The following is a 26,270-nucleotide window of genomic DNA, read 5'->3' on the forward strand; positions in this document are numbered from 1 at the left end:
CGTAGCGCGAGCTGCATTTGGTGTTGGAAGAAGAGGGTTCGGGGTATGAACACAATTATTTGCAATTTTGAAGGTACTCCTAGTGTCCGCGCAGACAGACTTGTTTCCGATAATGAACCGCAGCTCCCCGTTTCTAGCAATCGATTGAATCGAAAATCCTGTTTTGGGCAAATATCATAAATTTTGAGAGCTGGAAACACCAAATTTCCTATCACAAATTGCCAAGAATTTAAGTATAAATTAATTATATGAACAACATGGCGATTGCAGTTCTGTTGTTGTTGTTGTGCTATGGTCTTGTACTGCTATTTTAATTAGTTTTTTTTTCATAAAGGTAGGTGATTCAATCTGTCACAGGTTCGATTCCTAGTGAGGGAAAGACAATTTTTTGATTACTGCTAAAGCAAACGAGCTCGTGGCACGAGCATCATTTGTTGTTGTTCGGAGTGTCCCCTAGTCGAAAACTCCCGTCTAGAGTGTCTTACTTTTTTTGATTAGTATTTGTTAAGGTATGAGTATGGATGTATCACACAAATAAAATCAATTAAATGGGGCTGTGTACGGAACTTCTACACCCAGGGATTCCAAAAAAGACGAAACTACGACTTGTAAGCTGTACTCCGTTGTTACACACGAACTTCTTGGGCACCCCGAATATACTCAAAATCTTTTCTCAGAACGCCGCCTGCAAGTGCGTCGCCGTCGTCCCCTGAGTGGGATCAATTCCACCCACTTCGAGAAAGCACCATGAAACACGAGCAACAGAGTACTGCCGTCAGCTCTGCCTCCGTAACATGCAACCGGCCGGCTTGAGTTGTTAGCTGTTGAATATCTGGCGGACTTTACAGCATTTCATATACTTGGCGGAGTCGCAGACGATACCCGGCCAGTAGTACCTCCGGGCTAACCTTGACACTGTCTTCCTTGTCCGGTGTCCGGCCGTGGGAGCAGCATCGTACATCTCCGCAGCACCCTTTGTCGTTGATCACTTTCCAGCACACTGTTCCCAGGGACATTCTGCGTTCTCGTCGTCCATCCGGTGGCCCAAATGTCTATACATTTGCCCATTTTCTGTTGCGCAATTAATTTCCCAGGGGGGCCTTCGCCACCACTGCTTGCTGACAGGTCTGTGAAGTGCTTGGATCGTGCATCAGCCGCGACGTTAAGCTTGACCATGGGTCGTGGACATCAAACTGGAATTGTTGCAGTTCCAATGCCCACCAGAAGGGCACTCGATCGAGTTAAGCCATTTGAATGCCAGATGATCCGTTATCACGTCGAAACGGTACCCCTCGATCACAAGATCGCCAGGCACTCCTTCTAGCTGGCGGACTACTTCACCTCAGCCTTCAACAACTTTCAAAACGTGTATGCTAACACTTGCTCCTGTCCCTCTATTGTCTGCGTCAGCACTGCACCGAGACCATATTCACTCGCGTTAGTCTGCAAGACGAATCTGGCGGAAAAGACCGCACAAGCTAACACAGGGGTGTCCTTCAATTGACGCAATGCCTCCTCCTGCTCCTCTCACCAATAGCGGCCGTACCTGAGCCGCGAAGATGGGCACGGAACGCCTGTACCAAGAAGCCATCACGAACGCTACCCCAACTCCTTGCAATTAGTCAGGTATCTACGGTTACGTGTCGGCTCAACCTTCTCCGGATCGGTCCATATCCCCTTCCGCTAATCACATGTCCACGATAGACCAACCTCTCCTTGAGGAAAGTGCATTTCTTTTTATTCAGCCTTGGGTTGGCTGCCCCTAACCGGCGGAATACCTCCCTCAAATTCTCGACGTGTTGTTCTCGTGTCGCCTCTATTACTACAATATCGTCTAGGTAGGCGAACGAATGGGGCTTCATCTCCGGTCCTTTTACCGAGTCCAATGCTCGCTGAAAGGTCGCACACGCTGAATGTAGTCCGAATGGCATCCCCGCCCTTGGAACAAACCTCTTCCCGGCAATTGTATGCCGTGCATTCTCTTCTATCGCCTGCCATCGCTATCTGCCAATACCCGTGTTTCAAATCTAGGGTACAGATACATCGGGCACAGAGTAAGCATCCGGAATGGAGTGCGCATTAAGTTGCCGGTAGCCGATGCACATGCACCGCTCTCCAGTTTTTTGCTTGATTAAGATAATTGCGGCGCTGTGCGGACTACGTGACGGCTCGATGGCACCTGCATGGATCAGCTCATCTACCTGCTCATCGATCACCTTCAACATGGCCGGATTCTTCAGGTAGTACCTTTGCTTCAATGGCTTGTCATCCTTCATCCGGATCTTGTGCTCTATCTTCGACCACAGATGGAGCCCTATGATTCCTCCACTCCCGGTCACGTTTCCGCCGTGCCACCTCCATGAGCAGCTGCAACTCTATGCACCGCCTTTTGGGCTCCTTGTATGCTCAAACCGATTCCAAGTAAGGACCTTCCTTCACTTCCTTCTTCGTGTCCTCTCCATTCGATTGCGGAGCAGGCACTCCCTTTCCTGACGTGGGAGGCCTTCTGTTGACTCAGGCCCCATGATCGGTGCCCAATACACACAGAAAATGTATCCCTACAATGTCGTGGCATGGAGAGCATGATAGCAGGCATGATCGACAAGCTGATCACATTTTCTGTCAATCCGACATCTTACCACAAGGCCTTCCATTCTTCCAGCGTGTGGCGGCAACAATCGTAACTATTCCTGCCCCGGTTCCCACATAGCCAACAGAACACGGCCCTTGCGTTGGGACACTCCTTGGCGAAGTGCCCCTCCTGTGCGCACCTGTGACATGGCTGCTCCGGCCTTTTGGCTCCTCATCCGATGGGCGATCTCCGCTTGGTCCATTGCTGGCGAGGCGGGGAACCTTCCGTCCGTAATTGCCGCTCGGCTCCCACTGGGCATAGACTAGAACGGATTGAGATGTCTCCACGTGGACTGTACTGTCCTTCCCAATTCAGCGCTACCCGGACTCATGGCAGCCATATGTGATGACGCGCTTCTCAAGGTCGTCCACGAAACCAAGCGGGTCGGATCGGCCATCATACCTCGCCCCATTTCCGAACTTGTTCCGGAACGTTCGAAAGTGGCCTAGCATCCGACTGAGGATACGGCCTGGGAGCATAAATAACACTGCTCGGGTTGGCGGGGTTCCGCCCTATCTTGGTGTCGATCGCTGTTGCTCGGAGGGCTCCATCCCTTCTGATGTCATGAACCTCCCTTAGACCCCCTGACAACTAAAGTAGGAGTCCGAATTTCTGGACGCTCGTACAATTGGCAGCTCCTCAGGTCTGGTTCCGATTTTTGATGTGGCGCCAACGTCGGGAAGGCCGTTCCAGGATGGCGGGTCTAACGTCTTGGCATACTGTGCTTCCAACTCAGCGAGCCGAACCGTAGTTTCAGGGGAATGGCCGCCATCCTGTTCATATATAGTCGCTTTCGCAGCTCCTCCACGTGCCCTTCCTTTTCCATTTACGCCCCGTATAGAAACCTAGCGGAAAAGTAGCGCATATCCAAAACAGCCGAGTCTGCCTTCAGAGCTTGATGGAAATCGCGGGCGTTATCTCACTAAAAGCCTGTATTGTTCTCACAGGCGACGGGACTGGTCCTCGTTTTACTAAACACCACACTTTAGGTTAGGAATATGTTGAACACCGGCTTGCCACGATGCCCGAGATTACTATAATAGGAAATAAAATGAGTGAGCATACTTCGTTGCCTTCGTACATTTCTTCTTTGGACTTCATTCACTATGATTGTTATACACTACTCTATTCTTCTTCCCTACCTAAAGGCCCTGCCGCACTGCCTGCGTGCCTTAGCGCTCCGCCGTACACTTTCGGTTATTTTCGTTTCTTTTTGTCTCCCTCACGCACGCTACTCACATTGATCGTCAAAGCAGAAGTGCCGGCACGCACGCTGTCAAGCCGTGCGTTTGCCTCGGCCACTAAACTTCGCCTCGGAGTTTTCGCTCTTCTCAGCCGAAGTGAAGTTGTGCTCTCGAGGGCGGTGTTGAGTAACCGATCACTAACGCAAGGTTGCTGCGGTGGCGATTAAATTCAAACTTAAGCTATGCCCTTAATCAACTTCAAAAACTCGGCTCCTTGCCCTACTCATTCTAGTTATTAATAAAAAAATATTCACAGACTAATAATAATAATCGTGACAAATATACAAAACAAGCGGCTTCTTGCCTTACTTATTACTAATAAGAACGATGCTTACAGACAAACGATATCAATTGAAATATAAATCCAAAGGCTCCTTGTAACTGTGGATTTTGGTTTGCCTGCTCAAGGTAGCCGCCTCACAACATTACATCGGGATGCACGCGAAAAAAAAAAGAAATGTATGACAAATGTTATTGCAACCAACAAAACAATATCTAAGCGTTGAACTTTTTCTAAAAAAAAACAAGTTGTGCCCACGAAGATCTTTTTATAAAGTCATTCTGCTATTAGGGGCCCCAAATCTATAAAAAAAAATGTGTTCAATAAAAATCGGTAATAGCTGTAGCATAGTGATATCGATGCTACCAACAATAAAAGATGGCAAGTAATAGGATGAAAACAGCATATCGTGTTTCGAATTTCTTAGTTCAGTCTAAATCACTTTCAGAGACGCTACTTTTTCGATAGATATAGGATAGGCAGTAGAGCCCAAACGCAAAAGCTCCATTCGCATTGAAAATTAACATTGTTTAGCATAGCTTAAAACTGTAGTGGAAACGAGGTATTTTTCCAATAGTAATACCAACTATAATCGATTATATAATCGATAGTGTTTTAGCCACTTGATCTCCTTTTCGTGAAAATTTAACTTCTACACATAATAAGTGATTATTAACCAAGCAATTTTGTTGACTATCATGCAGAAAACTATATTCCCACATATATAAATTTGTAGAGTTTTTAATAATTTTAGGAGAATTTTTTAAAGTTAAAGTTTTCTGAAAAGTGCTTGTGAGCTAATGTAAAATATAACAAAATGTTCTGTATGTTATAAGGGCATCAAAATGACAGTAAATAGTGTATTTATGTAAATCACGCGTGAGTAAATAACTCTTTTTCCAGCTTAAATCTATAAAATTGGTTTGACATATTAAAAATAAGCGCTATTTAAATTTATGTAGTTGTGTATATATTAAAGTTTTTATATTTGTATGGATTGAAAGTATGTTTATAAATACATTGTATTATGTATAAAAGGAATTACAATTATGAATAATTAATTTTACAAAAAATAGGAAAGAACGTATATCATAAGCAAACATCTGCATGTGTACATACAAATATTATATCTATACATAAACATATCCGTAAATATGTATACATAAAATCGGTGACTACAAATAAAAGGAAATGTCCATGAGTATTCTGACGCATTCCAATCTGGGTCAAGGTAATTTTGTACACTTTGTTTGTATACTATAAAAAATTGTGAAAATATATATTATCTATGGCGGTTATTCTCATTACTATAGAATAAAATCTGCAGCGAGTTACATACTAATTGGTGTTGAAATTTAAAAAGTTATCGGTATTATACCCAGAACACAATAAAAATGGGTTAAAAGGGTATAATGTATTTGTGAAAATGTATGTATGTAACAGGCAGATAAAGGCATCTCCGATCCCATAAAGTATATACATACATATATTCTTGAGCAGCAAAAAAAAGCCGATTCGATCTAGCCATGTCCATCCGTCCGTATGTATGAACGCAAGGTTATCAGAACCTTTAAGAGCTAGAGACTTGAAATTCGGGCCGTAGGTCCTCCGAGTGCTCGCGCAGTACGAGTTTGTTTCCGATAATCGATATTTTGCCCCGTTTCCAAGTAATCGATATCCAAATCGTGTTATTTGAGCAAATCTCTAGGTTTTAGGAGCTAGAGTCACCAAACGACATGTAGCTTCTAGAATAGTATATATATATCAAGCATCTTTCATTGTATAGCTATCGCCACTACCCCGCTATCACCACATAGCTATAAATCAAGTAAAAACTCCAATTTGTATTACCCACCAATTTAAGGCACAATTTTAATGCAATTGTCAATTGAGAATACACGAACATTCTATAGTACAATAAGATCTACTGCTGAAATTTCAAGTCTCTAGCTCTTATAGGTTCGGAGATCCTTGCGTTCATACATACGGACGGACGGGCAGACAGACAGACAGACGGACATGGCTAGATCGACTCGGCTATTGATGCTGATCAAGAATGTATATACTTTATGGGGTCGGAGATGCTTCCTTCTGCATGTTACATACATTTGCATAAACACATACCCTTTTTTACCCATTTTTAATGGGCTCAGTGTATAATTACAAAATATAATCTTTTCGCGTATCAAATCGAATAGCATAATTTCTTGAGAATATGCAAATGTGTACGGTTAAAAAAAACTCCTTAAAAGCCCCTACTGCGTATTACTCAATGGAAAAACAAAAAAATGGAGTTTTGATTTTAATTAAAAGGCATCTGAATTAGAAAAAAAAAACAAGAGGTTCTAAGTCGGGAGCTGCCGACTAGGGGATACCCTGAACCCTCTCCTTCCAACGCCAAATGCAGCTCGCGCTACGCGCTCGTTCGATTTAGTAGTAATAAAGAAAAATTAAAAAAAAAAAAAAAAAAATTGGTCCCTTTGGCAGGGTCCCGAACTTGCAACTAACCGAACCACTTGCCGCCGCCTCTACTCACCAGCCACACCAATAATTGAGCTTGAATGAGAAAAAAACCAATTTAAATAGCAGCACAGAAAAGAATACAATCGCAATTGCAATGCTGTTGTCTTATTGCATAATAGAATAAAGAATATTTGTATATTCTCAAAAATTCAATTGCATATAAATTGTGGCTTTAATTGATGTGCAATACAAGTTGGATAATTAACTTGATTTATAGCTTTCAGGGGAGGTGGCGATAGCTATAAAATGAAAGATACTTCATATATACAGTTTGTCAAGAATGAGTTTACACATTGAATATAAATCTACTTTTTCAACTATTAGACTAAAAATATGAGCAACCGCCTGCAATTTTTAACTTGCTTTTGGGTATTTATAGTTAGTTGTGCTATTTTTAAAGAGACAGTAACATAAAAATGCAATTTCAACAATAAGAAACCAAAAAAAACACAAATTCAAATGTTACTCTGTTAAACTAGTATCAAGAAACTCTTTACACATTCTTTTCCTCCTTCCTTCTTTTCAATATTCCATGAAATACGGTCATTTTACCGTTATCTATTCTTTGCTTTGCATTGTTTTCAATGCATTTCATTCTCATTCGGCGATTATTTTTGATGAATACACGTGCTTTGAGATGCTTTTGATTTGTAAAAGATGCCAGGCAAGAGATTATCATTTGAAGTTGTCCAGATTATATACTATAACCACCAGATGGGAAAACGTGTGCTTGAATTAGCAGAAATGTTTTCTGTTTCACGGAAGACTATCTACAACGTCTTAAAACGCATTGACAATGAAGGTACGTTGGAACCCACGCGTGGAGGTGGACCTAAGCCTTAAATAGGGGAGCGTACAGAGCGTTTAATGATGAGGAAGGTGGCTCTAAATCCTCAGATCTCAACCACAGCTCTTGCCAGGGAACTGAAGGATGAATTCGATGTTGCGGTTTCTATTGAAACAGTAAGGGAACCCATAATTCGCAATGACTACAAATCAAGAGCTTCGCGCAAGAAACCGCTCCTTTCTCAAATAAACATTGAAAAAATATTGTGCTTCGCATATATGCATATTTCTCATTCAATTGATTATTGGGACAAAGTCATATTTTGTGATGAAACAATAATGATGCTGTATTACAATGATGGACCAAGAGTGTAAGGCGGAAGCCGTTAACTTCTTGGGAAATCAAAACATAATACCCACTGTAAAATTTGGAAAATTGTCGGTGATGATTTGGGGGTGCATTTTAAGCAGCGGAGTTGGAGATTTAGCTTTTATTGAGACCACTATGGATGCGCAGCAATATTTTAATATTTTGAAAAGCCACTTGAGGAACAGTGCTCTTAAATTTGGGCTCATAAGAGATAACAAGCCACAATTCAGATTTTATCAAGACAATGACCCTAAGCACAAAGCGAATATGGTGCGCATGTGGCTCCTCTATAACTGCGGAAAAGTGATGGATACACCTGCTCAGAGTCCGGACTTAAATCCCATAGAAAATGTATGGAGTTTTCTGAAGAAAATGTGGCTTAAAGGCAGCCAAAAACTAAGTCGGAACTTAAACCTGTCATTTTAGATGAATGGCAGAAGTTACCAACAAATTATGACTTCAAAAAATTAATACACTCAATGAAAACACGACTACAATGTGTCATAAATGCTAAGGGTGGACATACGAAATATTAAACTTTAATTTCAATTACCATTTGCGTATATATTAAGTGTAAAGTCACTTTTTATTATTTGTGTAGTTTCTTGACACCTAAAAAATGTAGAGTTACTTCTTTTTTTGTTTTTTTTTCGTTGAATTTGCTACTAAATTTTACCTTTTTGTTACATATTTAAGTAAAAAGGATAAGTAAAAATAATGACAAAAAAAAACAATAGTAAAATAAATAGTTCATTTTTATTGTTATTAGCTTGAAATGTAGCATTTTTAGTCAATGTGTAAACTCATTCTTGACAGACTGTATATACCATTTCTAGAAGCTACATGTCAAGTTTGGTGACTCTAGCTCATATTATTTGCCGAAATTGCTAAAAAAAAAACCAGGATTTTAATATCGATTTTAATCGATTACTTGGAAACGGGGCAAGTTATCGAATATCGGAAACAAACTCGATCTTCGCGGGCATTAGGAGAACCTACAGCTAGCTGAGATCCTTACGTTCATACATACGGACGGACGGACAGACAGACGGACATGGCTAGATCGACTCGGCTATTGATGCTGATCAAGAATATATATACTTTATGGGGTCGGAGATGCTTCCTTCTGCATGTTACATACATTTGCATAAATACAATATACCCTGTTTACCCATTTTTAATGGGTTCGGGGTATAAAAATGGTGGCGTGCAGACTAGTAATATGTTACTCGATTTGGCTTTTCGTTCTTTAAACGACAAGCCAGCCGACTGGCTTTTCGCTCTTCGAAGGCCACACGATCAATTGCCGAAGTCGCGGCTTGTTGATGCTGACACGAGCGACGATGTCTGTCGCTAGCCTGCCTGCAGCAAAGCTGGTCGTTTCCTTTTCGAAGTACATTGAGCGAAAAAGTTGTATACTAACGATTAAAGCTTAGCACTTTTGCTATATCCACGATATGCATGCTATATATGAATGACTACATTAGATACTATTGCTAAAGCTTAAAGTCAGATTTAACAATATAATAATTGTGCAATAACTATCTTCAAAAAATAACCCACGTCAAAAAATTTTACCTTTCTTTTTGCATAGTGTATTCTGGCGAAAAGTTATTATATATTTTACGTTTCCGTTTTCCAGGATATTTTTGTCAAACTGCATTTACGAGCTAACATGTCTGCAAAATCGTTAGGCAAATTATTATTATATTTTCGCTGTGCTGAATTAAGTGCCTATTAAAAAATCTGTAAATACCAGTTAAAATGACAAAGCATTGGCATATACAAAATGTATGCCTCTCAGCTGATATTTTTTAAAAAAGCTTTATTTTTGAAAATTTTAAATGTCATTTAAGTATGAAGGGCTAATTTATCATGCTTGCCACCGTGATGGTGTTCAACTGGCGAATATGATAGGCGCACTGATGGCTTCGAGATTCCGCGTGTACCAACTTTTTGATAATGGATGATGTTACTGGGTTTCCCTTTGTCTTTAGAACGGTGTGCCTTGCGTTGGAATCTGATCGCGAATATTAAAGAAAATCCGCCGACTCGGAAGAATCCATATGAGTCGATGAAGGGTGTCAGGGAAATATACTGTTGTTCAAAGATAACAATTTCTTCTCCAAAGGCATCGCATACGCTTGAACAAAATGGACTCGATTGCTTTTGATCAGTACATATATAACTACGCGAAGGTCCTCGACAGTCGAATCTCCTCTGGAGTAGCTTACCTTGTGATGTAGTAACCAGAATCTGTAGATGTAAGCAAATACCGCCAGAAAAATCGTCCATTCCGTTCTAAAAGTTATAGTTATCCCTCAGTTCTCTTGGAGTGAAAACAAGGTGTGCGCTGGATATTTTTAATTTTTTTTGATGCTAAGCTCGATTGAAGGCAAAAACATTAAATTCCGGCATTCTCGAACCATAAAAGATCAATTGTAGATTCCCACCAACAATGCAATTGACAAGGGAATGATACATTTTAAGCGATATTTCAGTCCAGTGTTCCATGTACCAGTCATCATAAAATTCCAATTTAGAAATATGAAGCAGTTCCTATGGGTCCCTGATCGAAGATATACTCTGGTACACAACTATAAACGCACCCACTTTTTTCAATGTATTATTCTTAAGAATCGGGCGAACGAAAAACTAAATGAGGAATGAAAGAAACGCACTCTGATATTTTTGGTTTTCTCGTCAGTTTATAAAAAGCAGAATCGTTTAAATAATTGTTTGCATTAATTATTAAGCTAAAAGTTTTAAAAATAAGAACATGCCGCAAGTTTCATAGAAAATAAGTGCTTTTAACAGTGAGGGGATCCCGATGCAAAAATCATCAGAAAAATTAATCGTTCTGATGCTGTAGTCAGAAAGTATTTGAAGAACCCTAAAGAATACGGCACAAAGACGACGGGAAGCCCAAAAACAAAAGTTTCTGACCGAGACAAGCGATATATAATAAAAAAAGCTAGCAACTCAATGAAGTGGGCCAACCAAATTGTCCATGACTGTAACCTCAATGTGTATAGCTGGACCATTGCATTGTTTTAAAATATTAAATCTACAACAAGATTGCTAGACCGTCACAAGACAGCTCGTCAATGCTCGTGCTGATGGTTGCTTGAAGTTAATTTTTCCAACTACTCGCATGGATTCATCTAAGTACACAGAGATTCTGATCATAAAGTAGGTATAATTCAGGCGTGGGAATCACTTTTCAAATATACGCTTGAAACCCTAATTAAGAGCATGCCAAAGCGCATAGCTGAATTGATTAAAAATAAAGGGGGATATACTCATTATTAATTTGCTAAATACACTATTTTTTGTTGAACGAATTTGATGTTTTTTGATAGTGTGTTTATAGTTATACACTAGCCGAAAATTGTTTTAGTAATGAACAAGAAACGGTGAAGACATTAATGTTGTTGTTTTGCACTTTATGTTTTATTTTACATTCTCTTTTATCACGCATCAGAGTGTATTTACACACGCCTTATGCCACAATAATTGCATCACAAAAGGCAGGTATTAGAATGGTGGCTTGAAAAAGCACAACAAGTCGAAGCGTGGTAATCGATACTGAGAGCTAACTCTTGCCATACCAAATGCAATTCTTGGGAATGGTTTCCTTCCAAATTGAGTTTTATCTCTACATAATGATTGAATTAAATAACGTAAGTGCTAACAACAGTAGATAGAGCGGTACGTTTGGTAACTAGTCCATCAGGAACATTTTTTGAAAAACAAAACAAAAAAGGAGACTGCTCTAAAACCAGCCCGAGCATCTTGACAATATTCGTTACGTCATGGAACTTTTAACAGTTTCGTCTTATCCACCAAGCTCATCATCGGAAGGTTCGCTTGCGCATTACTTGCGAATAGGAAATTATCCACGGCTTAGTAATTTCCTCACCTGGCATCTAATCTCACTCACCTGGTTTAATATGTCCCTACAGACTTTCTATCCACATAAAAAGCTCTACGAATGATAAAAGATCGAAAGGAGAATTCAGACTCGTTATCATTGCCCTGCTGTTGCATAGAATTGCTAAAAAGCTGCTTGGTACCATATGTTACCGTGGCCAACTTGTAGGCTTCTACTTGTTCAGATGGGTCGTCGCGCCAAAGAAAGCATTGTAGATATTCATCATAATTGAAAATCCGAACTGTTGAACTAGCAAATAACAATTTATTTAGTTGGAAGCCAGATTACCAAATATAAGTGATTTGATAAAGCTTCCAGAAATTCTATGTACATAACTTAAACAGGCTCATAGAAATTGGCAAATGGTTCCGGATCATAAGTCCGGATCAAAGACGGTAACAATAAACTAAATTCTGTTGCAGGGACATATACAAAAAAAAATAGATATATTAATACAAATCAAACCGTATTTATCACAGTCATTTAAAAAAAAAGGCTGTTAAAGTTCAGAATTATGTCTATTTATACCCTGAACTCATTGTAAATAGATAATAAGAATATACTGCTTTTGTGCAATTGCTTGTAACAGGCAGAAGGAAACACTTTAGATCCGGTCGACCTAACCATATCCGTCTGTCCGCATGTATGCGTCGATCGCAGAACCTATAAGAGCTTTAGACTTAAAAATGTTGAACTTTTAGGATTTAAATAGCCCCACCAAGTTAATAGGCCGCGTGTTGTATGGTATAAACAGATTAAGTTTGTGATTTTTTTTTTGGATAAGGCAAAAATTTGTTTAATAAATAAATATTTAAAAATAGGTTTGGGCCGACCATGTGTAAAAAAATTAATTTGTTTTCGTTAGTATTTGAATTGTATTAACTTTTAATCTACTTTAGCGAAACGCAAATCGGGTGCGATTGGTGCTTAAATAAGTTGTATTTAAATATTGTTATTCAAAAATATCATGTAATATTCCGTTGTATAGAATTATTTATTTACGAATCAGATGTGCACTACAATTACCAACAAGTATCGATATTTTTTCTCTGAAGATGTGCTCTTTATACGCTACCAGGAGCTGAAAGTTCGATAGAAAATTACTTAACATAGTTTTGAAATCGGATAATGTAACATCTCTTATGTGATTGCATACAAGATTTGATCAAATAATAATGCTAATAAATTTAAACAAATGATATATTTAAACTAAGAGAAACCATTCACTTGTTCACAGCTCCGCTGTACAATAACTGATTTTCCTTTTCGCAAGTACCCTCAATTGAAAACGAATCGTACGCTGCTCTTTTCCAAGTGCCGGGTCATCCGCCATCGGAGCTTTCGCTTTTCGCCGCTAAAGAGAAGTTGCGCTCTCGCAGGGGATATTGGACCGGCGGCCGTTACATTCTTAAGTAATTTCAGTAATTCTGCTCCTTGCCTCACTTATGATTATGTAGCAATGCTTATACACTATAAATATGAGTATGACCTGTTCGGTGCTAGCTGCCTTGGTAGTCGCCTCAGAACAATACGCAACTAAATTGGGCTTAACAGGCTGCTCTTGGACACTGACTACATGGCCGCAATCGTCGTGTAGTAGTAGTAACATATAATAAACAATTTATTAAATTGGAATATCTTTTTATATGTTGAAAGATATTATCGGATTTATTTGAGTTGATAAGTAAAACACATGCACGTCAGTGCGATTTGATGTTCATATTGAGAAATGATTTTATTGTCTTCAAAAATGTTCTTAGCCTATGGATAACATATATAAACTTATGCTGTTACCGGTTAACAACTACAAAGAGAGAGAGAGAGAGAGAGAGCGCGCAAGTGTACTCATACATACATATGTGCGCTCACTCTCGGAGCGGCTACAGTGCTAGCTTCCCACGCTAGCTTGGCCTGCTCAAGTGGCTTCATGTTACTCATGTGCGCAGCACTGTATGTATGTATGTGCATGTGTATGTGCATACATATATACAATTATATTTATGCTATGCGCTTGGATTGATTCTTTATATTTGTTTTTACTTGCAACAGAGTGATACAAGTTGAGTTATGTATGAATACACTACAAAATACTTGCCAAGAGTCTGGCAATAATTGGACAAATATAAAAACGGAATTTACAAAGAAATTAGTTTATGAATATTGTGCAAATTAAAATACAAAAAATAAGTACGAAAAGAATTTGTGCGTAAATATAAAACAGTTTGTGGGTAACGTTGCGCATGATAGCAATAAAAACTAATTCACAAAATAAAAAAAAACGATGACACTCGCATCGACGAGCCAAATATACAGGCATAAAAATCCAAATTCCATTATCACCAAGCCGACGGCTATGGGCAGCGGCGACGAAGTCCAAAGCAACCAATGCTTTGGTACAAAAGAATTCTAAACAATCCACTAAGACATTAACATTCGGGCAGCAAGACATGTAAGTAAAAATCTAAACTAAAATTATTTTAAAAATCCCGTCAGAAAATAAAAATAAAAAAAAGAATAATAGAATAATTTTGTGTCAATGCGAATAATAAAATTTAATAATATTGTGCGTGTTTTGGTTTAATATTCTAAACAAAGTCATTAAATAAATATTTGTTTGGCTAGCTCGATGTCCGGGGTTTTTATTGAAGACAAAAAAAAACACAATTTTGCTGATTTTCACCGATATATTATATTGTTTGATGTGTTTATTAAGTGTAACATTAGAAATGTATGTCTTTTGTTGTAGAATTGTAATCAATCGAAATTTGTATTATTTTTGTCTTAATTTGAAGTCCGTTTTGTGTTAAGTTCTTCTTGTTTTTAGTTTAGATTTTGTTGTACACGCTATTGAAAATATTGTTGTTGGTATTTTCGCCTTTGTATTGTTAAATAATTTTTGTAACGTATTTGTAGGCTTGCGGGATAGTTATATTTCTTGTTTGGTAGATTCTGTTGGCTTTTGTGTTCTGATTTGTTGTCTTTTGAATAATCTTCTAATTACATTCTGTGGGAAGTCATTTATGGTCAAGAATTATTTTAATTTCGTGTTTAATTTCTTTGTGGTATATTGTGTCCGATTTGTTTGGCATTCTTCTCATATAGCTTAGTGCTGTATGTATTATCATACTTTTTGGGTGGTAAGAGGTAAAGTTTAGTATTCTTCCAGAGGCTATGGGTTTCTTATACCAATAATTTTTGAGAGAGTTGTTCACTCTGTTTACTAATGCGTATAAAAATGGTAGCTTCCCGTCTTGTTCTAGTTCAACTGTGAATTTGATGTGTTTGCGAAGCGAGTTAAATTCTTTTGGAAAGTTTTGTACTTCTGTTTTGTTCGTTACGGCAAAAAGGTCATCCACATATTTTGTCAAATAATGTTGTCCAATAGTTCTTCCATTATTATGTCAGCGATTACTGGAGAGGCCGGTGATCCCACTGGCATTCCTTTCAATTGTGTGTATATTGTCTTCATATTTAAAATACCTGTTTTCTTGAATAAAGAATTAAACTATATCCATAAATAATTGTTTAGGTTTAGTTGTTTGTTCTTCTAATTCAATTTTCATTTTATTGTGTCCAGTACCAATTCTATTGGTATGCTGGAAAACACTGATACTACGTCAAAATATAATAATATTTCGTCCCGACGTAGGCGTTGTTGACATTGTTTTTTAGCTTTAACGAATTCTTACTTTTGTATTCAGAGTCCATTGTCAAGTTTCTTAATATTTTTATAATATATTTGCATAGTCCATTTAATGGAGAATCAGTAGAGGAGCATATTTGTTTCAGAGGCGTTCCTTCCTTGTGAATTTTGGGTAGGCCATATGTCCTCGGAGGTGCCGCTGGGGTAGTAGTCATTTTATTTCTTTCGTCCTTTGAAATAAGTCCCATTTAAAATAATTGTGTCACAAGGCTGTTATTCTTTGTCTGTAATCTTGATGTCGGGTCCTGTCTTAATGTTCTATACGCGCATAAGTCATCTAAAATATTTGCCATTTTATTATTGTAGTCGTCACTAAACGTTGCTACTGTTTTGTTACCCTTGTCAGAAGATAATATTTTGATATTGTTATTTTCTTGTAAGAATTTACGTGTCTGTTACACTGTGTCTAGTATTGCTCGATCCCTTGTGCTTTGGTTGTTCTTTGTTTTGTATTCTTTAACTAAAAAAGACAATTTAGTACGTGCCGACTCTTGTGTTTCTTTTTCGTTTATCGTCTGTACCAGCTCTTCTCCGTCCGCAATGTAATTTATGAGAGGGAATTTCTTTCATATTAATCGGGAGAGCGAATTTTGGCCCTTTTGCAAGAAGCGTTTCTACGTTAGGCGGGAATGCTGTTTTCGTTTTGTTTACAAACCATTCTCTTTGAGTCTTGTTGTCCGCTAAGTCGAGGTTTCGTTTATTTCGTAGCTTGTCGTTTTTCGTTTCTTGCCTTTTCTTCAGTGTTGTTATTTTGTTTTCTATGTTCTTCTCGCTCTCAAAAAACGCTTTTGAGTCATCGATGGTCATCAGGTATTCTATGTTTGTTTTTGGTGTTTCCATATGTTTGGTTTGTTTTGTAATAAGTTTTATTTTTGTTATTTAAGTAAGATTAAATTGAACTAGAACAAGACGGGAAGCTACCATATTTAGACGCATTAGTAAACAGAGTGGACAACTCACTCAAAAATAAGTGGTATAAGAGACCCATAGCCTCTGGACGAATACTAAACTTTACCTCTTACCACCCAAAAAGTATGATAATAATACATGCAGCACTAAGCTATATGAGAAGAATGACAAACATATCGGACACAATATACCACAAAGAAATTGAACATGAAATTAAAAAAACTCATCACCATAAATGACTTCCCACAGAATGTAATTAGAAAATTATTCAAAAGACAACAAATCAGAACACAAAATCCAATAGAATCTACCAAAATACGCCTCACGATATCAGTCTGTTACAACAAACAAGAAATATAATTATCCCCCAAGCCTAGAAAGACGAAAATACCAATGATGGACAAAAGTAACGTTATTTACAAAATACCGTGTTGCGGGGATAACAACAATTTTTGCAATAGCATGTACATCAGCTCAACAAAATCCATCTAAAAACGAGAAAGAAGGGCTGTCTTGGGCACGCCGAAGATTTTATACCCTTGCAGACCCAACCTTTTCATAATGCTAATAGTGCTTGCCCGTAGCTAAGAAGCACAGGGAAAATAGTAAATGCCGAGTATAGTTAAGATATCTTGAAGAACAAAAAAGTTATCCATGCAAGAACCTAGGTTTCGACCGATCTTTCCTATGGCAGCTATATGATATAATGATCCGATGTAAATAAGATTTTGCATAAATGTAGGGCACATAGTGAAACTTCTAAATGGCGAGCTTGGTCAAGACATCTTGAAAAACAAAAAAGTTTTTCATACAGCAACTTAATTTTCGACCGATCCTTCCTATGGCAGCTATATGATATAGTAGTCCGATGTAAATATGTTTTTGCACAATATAGAGCATAGTGAAATCTCTAAATGCTGAGTTTTGTCAAAATATCTTAAAAACCGATTCGACCGATTGTTCCTATGGCAGCTACATGATATAAAGGTCCGAAGTTGATAGGAGTTTGTAAATACATGAGGAGCATAGTAAAACTAATAAATGCCGAGTTTTGTCAAGGTATCTTAATAAACAAAAAAGTTTTTCATACAAGAAACTACTTTTCGACCGGTCGTTCCTATGGCAGCAATATAATATAGTGGTCCGATCCACATTCCGACATATGTAATGCGTGCAACAGAAAAAAGTACTTCTGCAAAGTTTCATAAAGATAGCTTAAAAACTGAGACAAGTTCGCATAGAAACAGACAGACGGACATGGCTATATCGACTCGGCTGCTGGGTTCAAACTCGCAACTAACCGAACCACTTGCCGCCGCCTCTACTCACCAGCCTCACCAATAATTGAGTCTCAATGAGAAAGCCCAAACTTTAAATAGAACCGATGGAGCCAATCACAGGGATGCGTTCGCGGTCACGACCCGATAGAAAAAATGGATGTAGATCCAAGATCTTCGCAGCTTCCTCATTCAACAAACTTTCACCGGCAGCAAGGCCAACAGGGATACAGTCAGGTGGTATTAGCCGCGCAAACCATTAATTATCAAAATTTAAGAAGATCAAATAGTTTGATTTAATGGACAGTGACGTGAAAGAGTTAATCTTAGCTTAATCAATCGAGGATAAAAGTGAAACGGGTTATAACAGTGAAACCGTTCGTTTTTTAGAGGACTTTCCCAGTTTCAGTTAATAAAACGGAAGCTTAATTTTCCAATAGACACTGGGGCATCAAAGAACAACATTTAAGCTATATTGAATTTGAAAGCGATAGGCAAAGGAGATGATCCGTACACGACAAATACCCTTTATATACCTTTGGTACGACCTATTCTTGACAATATTATATCCATCAAGACGGAATTGATCCTTGTGTGCGGTTACCGTCATACTCCAGTAGACTTTTGATGATTAATCTTCCTTCTTCAATTAAAAGTAGAACTACGCTTGGTGTAATATTTATTATTAAGTTAATTACGGGTGTAATCGAATCTTGTGGGTTGACTAGCTAATTTAACTTCTCTGTCCCTACTAGATAAACACATAATTTTACACCTTTATGTTCAAGGTCCTCTGTGATGATAATAACAAGCATTATAATGATGATGATCTGCTGCCTTCAAATACGTCGGTCGTCGGAACAACCAAAGACACTATAAACACTAAGATGAGTAACGCAATTTGTTTTTTTGAAATTTGAGAACGAAAACGAAATTAGTATCACAGCCGAAAGAGCAAAAAGCTAAAAATAGAATGTATTCTGCGCTTCGGGTCTATGAGAGCCGTGCAAGCAATTATGTTTGTATGTGTGTTAGTATACATACATAACAGCATATTTGAATGTGTTGTTATTCACAGCTCTGGCTTTAGCTGGAAAAGAAATCAATTTTGTTAGTTTTCTAGCGCTGATCATGCACCTATCCCAAATTTGTATTCACATACGAATGATACTGAGGTTGGCTCCGTAAAAAATCTGTTTTATAAAGTCGTCGCAAATATTTATATAATTTCTTTAAATTAAATGATTAATTATTAAGTATTATTTTTATTTTATTAAAAAATAGAAGAGTGCCAAAAAATGCAAATAGGGTAAATTAAATACATCGGTAGCTAGTTCGACCGGCGGAGTACAAAATAATTTAAACAAAAAAAATTGATTAAATGAATCTTTGGAAACACAAAATTTGGGCTCTTATTTCATGTCTTTTATTTCTTTAAAATAATAATAATTTAATTAATAAGTTAATTTAAAGAAATTATATAAATATTTGAATCGACTTTAAAAACCTCAGTACACAACATGCATTCATATGTGAATATAAATTTGGAATAGGTCGTGCATGATCAGCGCTAGAAAACAAAATTTATTTCTTCAAAAGCCAAAGCCAAGGCAGTGAATAACAACACATATACATATACATATTTTGATATAGTTATGCATGCATAATTCACACATACAAACATAGGTGATTGCACGCCATTGGCTGAACAATACACTGTCCAAAAACTAAAGTGAAATAAATCTATGTGTGATATTTTCTTAACATAGTTATTGCACAAGTTGCGACTTTTTAAAAAATTATTTTATTCTTAAATTTTAGTGCAAAATTTATAGTTAGTATCTTGGGTAATGTATCATTTAAATAAAGCATACATTTCATGGATAAAGCAAAAGCTTCGAAAACGAAGCGACGCAAAGTACCATCGACCAGCTTTGCTAAAGGCAGGCTGGCGACTAACTTCGTTGCTCGTGTCACCGTCAGCAAGCCGCGACTTCGGCATTCGTTCGTCTGGCTTTTGGAGAACGAATAGCCAGTCGGCAGGCATGTCGTGCGAAAACTCAAACGCCAGATGAAACGCCAGGCATGAAATTTTTCGTCCCATGCAAATGTATGGGCGTTACTCATCTTAGTGTTTATATTGTCTTTCGAACAACCCAGACCGAGAAAGATGATCCGGTATATTCAAAATTATATCCGTTTCCAATAAGTGATGCCGATTCAACGAAGGTGTAAAAGATATGTGGAAAAACGGTATTATTTGCCCATCCAGGTCGCCGTCCAACAATCCAGTCTGCGTAGTGATTAAGAAAGTCATTGATGACACAGGCGCAGGTAAGCAGCGCCTGGTAATCGTTTTCTAAGAGCTCAATGAAAAAACATGCATGCTATGTTACTGTCAAACCTTGGAAAACCTCAATATTTTACACCTTAAATCTGAAAGCGGGCTACCACCAAATTACCATTGCGGAGTAAAACCATAAAAAGATGTCTTTCTCCGTCAACGGGGGAAAATACGAGTTCTGTCGACTTCCGTTCGGCTCCAAGAACATTCCAGCGAGACTTGTTACCTCTACATGAATGATGTCTTCATATTTTCCAAGACAGAGTCGAAATATATGAAGGACGCCAAAGAAGAGTCATACTTTAAAAAAAAAAATGCCGAAAGAAAGAAAACCACGTGGCGGACGCTGTGTCCAGACAGAATGTCAACGCGTTGGAAGACGCACCACGGTCCGACGCGGTTACACGATCGATGCTACTGAGAAACCATAGAACTGTTTCAGAGAGCAGATAATAGAATTCAACCGCACATACCACTTGGTCATAGACAGAATGCATGTTGAAGTAATACACTCAGCACCAAGCGAGATGGTAGACGACATAAGAATAAGTATCCACAAAGCGCAACAATGGCAGTTTTACACGTCAAGACAGAATAGCGTATTCGAGGTAGGGGAAAAGGTGTAGAAGATGCGTAGAAGAATAAAAATAAGCTATTTTGGGAACAAGTGTTCTTATAAAAGGAAGGGCGGTCCAAAAGGTTGCACTATCCAATACAAAATGATAAACACCCACTCAGATTACATATTCCGATAGAAGCTGAACTGATTAGGGAAAACAATAGACAATTAGAGAGAGCTAGAGAATCAAATGGTAGCGATAACGTTGTATTAAATCCTAAAATAATTGACGACTGTCACTTAAAAGTATTGCTGATAATACAGGTAGTACTATAATTCAATAAATGAATGTACAGCTTTGGCAAGTATTAGAATTATTCCCCTTATCATAAAATGTTCTAAACCTGAGTATGTTTGTAAGAAGATAGTTGTTTTCCCAGTCGCACACGCCGGCGTAAATATACAAATACCAGAAAACACATGCGCCCAATAACTACATTCTGGATCCGTGGTTCAATGCAACTCATATCCGAACCACCTGGGCCAATTACCATAGTAGAGGAGTGTGTCACCGTTATCAACGACAGACCTGTTGAGCAACAAGAACGGATTTGACAACAACATCATTGGCCCACGTAAACGGCACCAAGTACGAAGTTGAGGTCAGAATTTAACACGATACCAGTGATGGCGTCGATTGTATCTGGCAATAAACACTGTGATGACCGGTATCATATTTCTAGTACGCAACAAACAAGGGAAAGAGAACCATTCAGAAATCTACACGGTGCACAAGGATGTAGGCATGACCGAGGACGGCCCTTTTTTGAAAGGGGGAGTAGTTAACATAAGTAAACAATAAGCAGCTAAATTGATCACTGTTCATTATAATACAATATAATAATGATGACCTGGCTGCCTTTGGTCATTGACCGTCACGGAAGCGTAATATGAGTCTTGCATGACGCGAAAGCTCAGCAATATGCTTGAAGGTATCCGACGTTGCGGCTAGAGTACGGCTAGCTAGTAATAGTTGCACATATGTCAATTTAGTCTTCGACTGCCATCAACTTACATATCTCAACTAATTAAATACCCGCTATTTATGTTGTTGTATTTATGTTATGACTGTCATGTGGCAAGGTTTTAACCAGTTGCGAGTTCGACTCCGGTACAAAGAAATAACTTTTAAATGTTAAACCGCGAGCTGTATTTGGTTTTGCTAGAAGGTTCAGGGTAGCACCTAGTCGGGCACTCCCGACTAGAGCACTCATGTTTTGAATTGCCTGTAATTTCTGTAGTATATTTTATCTACATTTTTTAGATCTGTTGCTGGGTGGAATGAAAAATGGCTTTCCGACCCGTGCCATATCGTACAGCTTTCTATTCTTGCGCTGCGATGTCTCGTATTTATGATACGAATTATTCACTTACTTTTTGTTTTATAGACTCCAGATGATAGAATCCATGCTCAATATCCCAACACTACATTGTATGTGGTACTATGATTTCTCCTCTCTTTTTAATAATAATACATCAGCACCTGTGTAGACTAACTATGTTAATGCTTTGATTTCTCATTCTGTACTTGGTTATTCTATCTCTTATTACTGTTTGCGTTAAAACCTATATTTTAGATATTTCTGTAGCTATCTCTTTTGCTCTACCTCTACAACCATTGCCACGGTACCTATTGTTACCTCTAAGGTAACTATTGGACTGACTGTGGTACAATACACTCTTGGGTTTTCGAGTTGTTTCTGTAAAACTGTTCACAAATTTGTTAACTGGCTCATTTGTAATATTGAACGTGCCGGCCTGTGTTATAAATTGTACAGTTACACAGCCTAACTGCCTGTAAAGTACTATATTTTGAAGTGAGTTCTGCATTAAGACCTTGGTCAACTGTTCTACCTCGTGGGAATACTGATTTGCTATTTAGTTCCTCTGATAAAGTTTGAAGAGCTTTGGTGTAATGATGAGAACAGACTCGCCTTATACAATATAGGGCAGCTTATTCGCGGCTGTACTTTCTGTACTAATCAGATTGCGTGTATGCCCCTTTGATAATGGGTTTATAACTTGAATTTTTATTGCAGCTTAATGGATACTACTCACCGTAGCGCATCCAAAAACCTTATTAAGTTCTTAGCCTTACCATCGAAATCTTGGCTGAGCGACTAGGCTGTCTAGAAAAAGGACACTATCGATTGAGCCGCTTTGTCACAACTTTATAAATTAAAATTTTCTGGTTGGCTCTCTATCGATGCGGCTAGCTCCTATATTTCTGAATTATCTTTTAGCAAGTGCCTAATAACAATGGTAAATGGAGCTGTAAATTATATTGTGTTCACTTAAATTAATACGCGGAAGGCAGGAAGCGCTGACCAGATAGGGCGGACGCCGATGCAACTAAGTTACCAACGAAATCTGAGACCCGCTTGCCAACGCTGAGTGACTACTGCAAGAACGGTCACGAGTTGCCGAATCACCGGTCTGCTGCGGTCCTTGCCGCTTGCTATGCTTTGGCGCTGCCGCCGGCCATAAGCGATGCTGCGCGGTATAAAAATATGTTTTAAGTCAGCAGATCTCGTGTGATCCAAATAAAGAACATTATATCTGAAAATTTGAATTTGTTTACTTATACAAGTATTTGTATTTATGGTTTGCCTTCACACACTTAGAAGACTTTTAAAATTGGCCGCTTTATTCCTTCGACTATTTGAGCCTATTTCGCTTAATATAAAAACCCCTAAGGCATATTTCTGCCAGGGCCTGGTACCGTAAATTTCAACAAACATACATATATTCATGAAGAAAGTAAGCTGCCGTGGCGATGTGCACTTAGCGCGATACGTTTTGATGCTGATCGTTTGGCTATCAAGGATCGGCGTTCGGCTGACTCTGTTAGCAATCGTACTCTCTTTGGGCGTAAAACAATGCACGTAAGCACTTCTGGTGCTCTGTTGATGTAGAAAATATGTTAATACACTATATAGTGTATGCTTAGTGATTGTAGCAATTAACAAAATATTGAAGCCGTAAGTACCAATTAGTTTTATTAACTGATATGTATTCATTGAAGGTTCTGTAGCTTCGCAAAACAATTCCTTACGTCTGGTGACGTAATTTTGTCTATTTATATATATTTGTTTAATTATGGAATTCTTTCGGCATCATTTGACAGAATATAGCTTTGCCAACGTTTTTTGGACTTTAATTCGCTGTAGGTACGGCAACACGATATTTCAATAGGTCACACATAATCGTGAGTGCATATTCGTTACACTTTTCTGACCTTGGCAATAGTGTTGTGTGGACTAGTTCCGTACCGAAAACTCTGATTGATGTGTTTGTAATAGTAAATGATGTCTTTGTGTGCCATGTTGTTTTAGCATTTGGGCATTTCCGACGTTTACGTACGTACTCCGTAAAATGACGTGTAATATTTTCAATAGGAATGTCTTAATTTTTGCTAGCGTCTAAAATTTTTTCTAATGACATACGTTGGGCATAGAAGCATTTTCAAGATTTTGCCTTGGAAAATGTTTTTGTTTATTTTACTATGCTGTCTTGAAGACTCTTTCATAACTCTTTGTGAAAGTAATTCTTGAAAACGGATCTGCTATATGGCCAACTGAATAGCTGAACGAGTGAACTAAATGGCCGAATTGATTTACTAATCACTGAATAAGTTCAGTAGTTCATTTTAATGAGCCGTTCAATCGAACTTAGTCTGATCTAAACGACACAACTCTAATCAACAGCATTGCAATGGCGATTATATTGTGTTCTAAGCGGTCTTTATGTGTTGCTATTCTAATTCGTTTTTTTTTCGCAGCGATAATAAATTTTTGGTATGGCTTTCGAGTAGTGACGATGGCAAATAGTGCGGTTGGTTCGAGTCCTTTAGTCCTATTGTCCTACATATTTTTTTTTTTTTATATATTACTGCTAAAGCAAATGAGCTCATTGCGCGGGCCGGATTGGGGGGTTCAGGATGTTCCCTAGTCGGGAACTCCCTGACTGACACAAAACGTCAATCCAAAATTCAAAAAATCTTCTATCTACATCCGTTGGTTCTGGGTATTTCTCAATGACATCGTAGTTTTTGGTTTCTGGTAAAATACCTTTGTCGGTACCCTTGTGAGGTAGAAACGTCACTATTGAAAAAACGATAATTTCTCTGAATATAGCTTAAGGTTGTGCTTCTGACACACATCTATTCGAGTTTTTATCATGTATTTTTCGGAACTGTCAATGATTATTAATATATATAGAAAATCTTGAGATTGCTCGTCCCAGAGCAATATATTTTTGCTCACATATTTTTTTTTCAATTTGACAATAATTTACGACTTGTCGCCTACTTTGGTCTGCGGAACCTGGTAAAGGTTTCTTAGAAATTAGTAAGATTAAGACGTTGTATTCTGATACAGTAGGCTATACAATTATCCACTCGATATTTATTTTTTTTTTACTTATAAGTATGTGGGTTTCAATAATATTAATGTAATAATTCTATAATATAAATAATATATACACTCTCGTCATATTCTGATCTCAACTTTTGTTTATAAAAGTTATTTGCTGAAATTGTTTTTGATTGTAGTCTGAAATTGTCACTAAATTCTGCACATCGTTTTTTTAATAGTTTAGCAAACAATGATAATTTTTTTAATTATGCCAATAATTGATCATGTTTTTCGACATGGGAATGGTTAAGAATATTTATTATTATTACTTGGGGGCTCATAAAAAATATTTCCGAAGTTTGCTATTTGACTAGTATTTATTGTGTTTAATAGTAAAATATACCATATTTTTATATTCAGATTGGATATGAAATCTTCTTCTTCAGTTGATTTGATTTAAGCACCAAATACTACAAGGCTTTAGCAATCTGCGTCCACACAGCCGTTATTAAAAATTTTAGGTTACGATGATATTCGGATAATTATTCTAATATTGGGTTGTCAGTATTTTCGAAATAAATATCAAACTTCTTTTTTCTGTGGGGAAAAATTAATTTTATGTTTATATAAAATTCCCTTGTAGAGGGTATTAAACTTTTACCACAAAACATATAACGTACATATGTCGACATTTTGGCAGTAGATCGCATTGTGCTATAGAATATTCGTATATTCTTAAAAAGTTACTTGCAATAAAATTGTGGCTGAAATTAGTGAGCAGTTGACCTATTTATCTGATTTATATACATATTTATCTTTTTGACGGTAGCTATCAAATGAAAGACACTAAACCTGTATTTACTATTCTAGAAGCTGCATATCAAATTTAGAGATCTGCTCAAAAAACGGGAATTCGATTCTTATCGATTGCTTAAAAACGGTACAAATTATCGATGATCGAAAGTAAACTAAGATCGTTCGACATTTTAAGTCTCTAGTTCTTGAGGTTTCGAGATCGATACGTTCATACATACGAACGGGCAGGTGGAGAGACAGACAACTGGAAATGGCTACATCGATTCGGGTACTAATGTTGAATAAGATTATATATACTATATAGTATTGGAGACGCTTCCTTCCTCCTGTTACATAAATTTTCAAAAAACCCAATACCCAATGGGGTCAGCATATACATATATATATCCTAGCGGGCATAACCCGGCCTTGCCCGTGGCACGTATAAAATAAATGTTCTCAAAAAGCTTAGAAAATGATTTTGAATTCGATTGGACGG

The 26,270-nt window shown here is 37.8% G+C and overlaps 1 protein-coding gene across 4 annotated transcripts in view; it reads left to right on the forward strand.

Annotated features, from left to right (window-relative positions):
* The first annotated feature begins 4,863 nt into the window (after positions 1-4,863).
* LOC135439569 (BTB/POZ domain-containing protein 7) overlaps positions 4,864-26,270 on the forward strand; it is a 58,634-nt gene continuing 37,227 nt past the window's right edge. For 2 of the 4 annotated variants that reach the window (XM_064698310.1, XM_064698313.1), the window contains exon 1: positions 4,864-5,035. The gene's annotated coding sequence lies outside the window, so the exon portion shown is untranslated. Of the gene's footprint in view, positions 5,036-5,232; positions 5,388-13,857; positions 14,219-26,270 lie in introns of those variants that run through there. The other 2 variants (XM_064698311.1, XM_064698312.1) reach the window with 2 other exon arrangements.

Source organism: Drosophila montana, unplaced genomic scaffold (assembly GCF_035044405.1).
Source record: "Drosophila montana isolate Dmon_TW-CO22-7 unplaced genomic scaffold, ASM3504440v1 contig_446_1, whole genome shotgun sequence".
NCBI lineage: Eukaryota > Metazoa > Arthropoda > Insecta > Diptera > Drosophilidae > Drosophila > Drosophila montana.